Raw genomic sequence first — 5,122 nt, 5'->3', positions numbered from 1 at the left:
TCTACTAATACACTGGTTAAAGCATAATTGTTGAGAACGTGGTGTTTACTAGCTATTAAAAAAACTTTAATTGTAATCATTCAAAAATGTGTAAGTGTTCAATAATTCAATGTTGTATTTACAAATAGTTATTTTTTAATATTATATTGTGCATTTATATTATTTTACGAAAAAAAATCTAATTTAACATAAAAGAAATATTTTTTGCTGAGATTTGATGTAGTGACAATTTTGCATCATGATTACATAATGACGTCATCGCGCAATGATATCACAGCGTCATTTAGCAACAAATCGATCTTCCTTTAGCAACTTCCCCTGAAAATTAGTTAGCAACACTGATTGGGGCCCTGTCTGGGCTAAACTCAGGGACTGGAGCCTTCTCTGGGCTAGACTTGGGGATAGAAGCCCTCACTGGGCTAAACTTGGGAAGAGGAGCCCTCTCTGGGCTAAACTCGGGGACTGGAGCCTTCTCTGGGATAGACTCGGGGATAGAAGCCCTCTCTGGGCTAGACTCTGTTTTTCTAGTTTACTAGCTAATTAGAAAAAAAAACAAATTGTAATCATTCAAAAATGTGTAAGTGTTCAATAATTCAATGTTGTATTTACAAATAGTTATTTTTTAATATTATATTGTGCATTTATATTATTTTACGAAAAAAAATCTAATTTAACACAAAAGAAATATTTTTTGCTGAGATTTGATGTAGTGACACAATTTTGCATCATGATTACATAATGACGTCATCGCGCAATGATATCACAGCGTCATTTAGCAACAAATCGATCTTCCTTTAGCAACTTCCCCTGAAAATTAGTTAGCAACACTGATTGGGGCCCTCTCTGGGCTAAACTCAGGGACTGGAGCCTTCTCTGGGCTAGACTTGGGGATAGAAGCCCTCACTGGGCTAAACTTGGGAAGAGGAGCCCTCTCTGGGCTAAACTCGGGGACTGGAGCCTTCTCTGGGATAGACTCGGGGATAGAAGCCCTCTCTGGGCTAGACTCAGTAACAGAAACCCTCTCTGGGCTAAACTCGGGGACTGAAGCCTTCTCTGGGCTAGATTCGGGGATAGAAGCCCTCTCTGGGCTAGACTCAGGAACAGAAGCCCTCTCTGGGCTAAACTCAGGATCAGGAGCTGAACTCATGGCAGGCCGGTGCTTCTTCCTTCGCCTCCTCTTTGGAGCGGAGGTAGAATGAGGCAAGGCCTCTAGAATGGGCTGTTGGTTGAAAACTGGAGCAGATCTTGGGGCGGAACCAGGTCAGAGACTGAAGTCTGGAGCTAGCATCCTTAGGGGGCTGAGATTCTGAGCAGGAACTTTACTAGGACTGTATTTGAGGATTGGGGTTACCAGGATGCCTGCTGCTCGCACTTACCTTCAACGGGGGATCTGCCACACTGGACATTAATCTAGTCTGCCTTAGTCTAAGTTCCATCTTGCTCATGGGTTCTGGCATGGCCTCATGCATGACGGACATTTTGGCTAGGGAATCTGGATGGAATTCTGAGGCAGGAGTGGATTCATCACTGGACTCTGGAACAGAAACGAACTAATTACTGGCTTCAGGGACTGAAGTTGAGGGACAATCAGGAAGACACACTGGAGCAGACACTGACTGCTTGCTCCCTCTCTTCTTCCTCCTTTTGGCAGAGGTCATGAGGAGCATGGTCTCAGGAGCGTATTCTGGGCTGAAAGCTGGAGCAGACTTATGGACTGTAGTGGACTCTGGAACAGACTCATGAACAGACATGAACGGGGTAGCTAGTGACAGAGTGCTGAGTCCCTCATTCTGCTGTGTTGTATGTTGATGGTCTGGTCTTCTGTCAGCAAACACAATGGAAACACAAGGGTAAATCAGTATAACAGCAGATTTGTTGAAGACTGTGGCAGGAAAAGACAAGACACCAGGGAGAGGGGAAGAATCTTGGTAGCGGATAGGGTTTGGTGGCTTAGCTTGGTGGATTTACGTGTCCTTCCTTTCTTCCAGGTGGAATGGCAGGAGCAGAGGATCTTTGGAGTGCTGAAGAATGCGGAGTAGATCGCTGGAGAACTTGTGGGTAAGTAAACAGAGACTTGGGTTAGGTAAGCCAGTGGTTCCCAACCCTGGTCCTGGAGGCACCCCAATACTGCACATTTTGAATGTCTCCTTTCTCTGACACACCAATTTCAGGTCTTGGAGTCTCTGCTAATGAGCTGATGACCTGAATCAGGTGTGTTTGATTAAGGAGACATGCAAAATGTGCAGTGTCGGGGTGCCTCCAGGACCAGGGTTGGGAACTACTGAGGTAAGCAACACATAGCAACTGCGAGACCAGACAATGAGAGTGTGGAGTGAGCGTGTTCTTATGGGAAGTTTGATTGGCAGCAACAGGTGAGGAGGATCCACTGATAGATTCCAGGTGATTGACAAGGAAGTGCAGGTGAGTGGCAAGAGGGATGCTGGAAAATGTAGTGCAGCGACGGCTCAACTGGTGACTGTGACACTTTGCCCAAGGAACCGATCCATTTTTAAAATAAAATGCTATGACATTACGAATGACTGCAAATCACGTCACGTATTGCATTGCACGAGATATCCATGTGAGTCAAATGTTTTTATTTTATTTTATCTTTTTTATGTATGGGGGTGCTAGCCCCTAGCGCCACTCAGTAAAGACTATTAAAGTGACATAAAGGAGTCATACACTAGGTGCGCATGTGTCCGTTATTATTGATGCGCAAAAAAACTGTGTATCTGCGCTCATGGCGCACGGATCGCTATAACATCATATTTCTGCTTGAACACAGTTCTGTATATTCATGTAGTTGCCAAAAGTAATGTACAGCAAGTGCTTTATAACGGATGCTAGCCAAAGAAGCGTGTTTTGGAGAAGTTTCTGAGGATCAGTTATGTACATATGGGCATCAAACGCTTCAAATTTGCTTATTCTGACAGAGGAACTATTCAATGATGACATTGACCCACCTTACGATCGCTGAGTCTCCACACATTCAGAATGGTTTCAATTTTAATTTGTATTTTGGTGTGTTTAGTTATTCTGCATGGATCTGTGTATGCAGTCCTTTGGTATCTCCGTGGTCTTGTTTGGTATGGCAGGTTGACTTCTGCTTATTTGTTAAAGTTACTGTATAATTAAGGTTTACATACTTTTAAGCAGCTACTTTTAAGTTGTAAACTAGACCGTCTCATTCTAGTGTTTAATGCCGAGGAGTACTCTAGGCTACAAGACTCTGAAGGACTGAACTAGGAAGGACGCAGCCTCGGTAGGATGCAGCCTTCCGTTTAAGAAGCACCCTAAGATTACTGCGAGTTCTCGTGTTCCTTGAAAAGGGAAGATGTATCGATACTCGAAACCACAATCAGCAATGCAGCAATTGGCTGGCGGCAAGACAACAACGTAATGGCATCATATAATTAGACATGACACCTGACAAAAAACTTGACGAATTTCTGGACCTTTATAAGGAAACGGCTGAGTGAACAAAACTACATAAATGTTATAATAGACACATTTCATTTATGCACTGTTTTTTATTTTATTTTACATGATACCCAATTATTTATATTCACGATTTCCAGAGGCGGACAGTAACTAAGTACATTTACTTGAGTATTGTACTTAAGTACACTTTTTGAGTATCTGTACTTTACTTGAGTATTATTTTTTCTGGGAACTTATGACTTTAACTTCACTACATTTGAAAGACAAATATTGTACTTTTCACTCCACTACATTTCTATCAAGGTCCTCGAGGTAGAAAGTCGTTACTATGTAGCAGCTTTGAAAGTCAGTGGGTGATTTTTTTATTCTCTAAAAAGTGACTTTCTTTCTTTTTCAGACAGTTTATCAGTAATCACTCTCGTAGGGCTACATGAAGTGATTTCCCAGCATTTTTTGAACACTGAGTTGCAAATGTGATATTTCTTTACAACAATTCAATAATAAGAAGTTAATATTGTGGTATATATTAGACACAATATTGTCTGATTTTGCTAAATTGTGTAGGTGAAAATATTACCTATAAAGCAACAGAAGAACTGTTGTGCATCTCCTAATAAAACACAATAGGTGTTGGACTTGAAGCAGCACTCCATAGACCGCAATGGAGTTGAGTACTTTGTCCGCCTCTGATGATTTCTAATATTTGTACAGGCTTTACATTTTTATTTCAATGTTGTAATTATAGCAATTTTTTTTATTGCATTTTTTTTTTTACGTGAAAGCATTATTTAAAGTTTCTTAAGGGTCAAGATCAAGTTATCTGCATCTCCTGCGCTCCATCAAGCCACTCCCATAATAGATAATTAGATAATTAATAATTAATAAAAGGTCATTTATAATAGGTCACTACTCAAAACTCCAAACCACTCAGATTAAATGTACAGCATGTGTTTAAGACTCCAATACAATTATAAAGTAATTATTTTATCACTAATAAATCTTTCAATGAGTAAAACTGGCTGTGTCTATAGTATTATAGACTACACAACCACAACGTTATAATATTATTTTCAAATTAATTTTTAAATTATTGTCCCTGGATCAGTAGGGTACACTTGTAATAAAGTAGCAGGGACACATTGCTGGGACATATTTTAAGTATCAGTTCTGCTTAAAAAGATGCAATCTAATCCCGTTTACGTGAAATAAACCTGCTCCCGAGCAGGTTTAAATTTACGGACCTGTCGCTATGACAGCAACTCTGGGATTAGCTTCGAAGAACCAACCAATCCAAGATCATGCCAAATCGTCAACAGTCAAATCCAGCTAACTGAGTTAGCGATGTACATAGAACAGACCCCTGAACATGAAATACCACAAATAATTGAGAAAGAATCAATCAATTCAGGTAGTTCGTAGAAAAAACACTCCTCACATTACTTTCCATGCATAAAACAAAGCATATGAATAAAGGTCCATTGACAAACAGGAAAGAAAGTCCTCAATAATAAACCCCAGAATAGTCATTTGCCCTTGCTTCCTTTGCGTTATCTACCTGTATAAAATACCTAACTAACTATACATTCATATAAAGGGAGATAGTTGAAAAATATTATCTGTAGTCAGATAAGTCAGTCTAGCTAAGGACTTACTACAGCAACTAATGCCATTATAACAC

The 5,122-nt window shown here is 40.2% G+C and overlaps 1 long non-coding RNA gene across 2 annotated transcripts in view; it reads right to left on the bottom strand.

Moving 5' to 3' along the window:
- Positions 1–1,381: 1,381 nt before the first annotated feature.
- The window catches only part of LOC107703813 (uncharacterized), a 5,647-nt gene continuing 1,906 nt past the window's right edge, over positions 1,382–5,122 (bottom strand). Inside the window, exon 3 of one of the 2 annotated variants that reach the window (XR_001635870.1) lies at positions 1,382–2,051. This is a non-coding gene — a long non-coding RNA (uncharacterized LOC107703813). The remainder of the gene's footprint in view (positions 2,052–5,122) is intronic. The other variant, XR_001635869.1, reaches the window with a different exon arrangement.

Source organism: Sinocyclocheilus anshuiensis, unplaced genomic scaffold (genome assembly GCF_001515605.1).
Source record: "Sinocyclocheilus anshuiensis isolate Anshui unplaced genomic scaffold, SAMN03320099.WGS_v1.1 scaffold2323, whole genome shotgun sequence".
In the NCBI taxonomy this organism is placed as follows: Eukaryota; Metazoa; Chordata; class Actinopteri; order Cypriniformes; family Cyprinidae; genus Sinocyclocheilus; species Sinocyclocheilus anshuiensis.
Note: the sequence above shows the minus strand (reverse complement) of the source record. Positions and strands in the feature narration are given on the sequence as shown.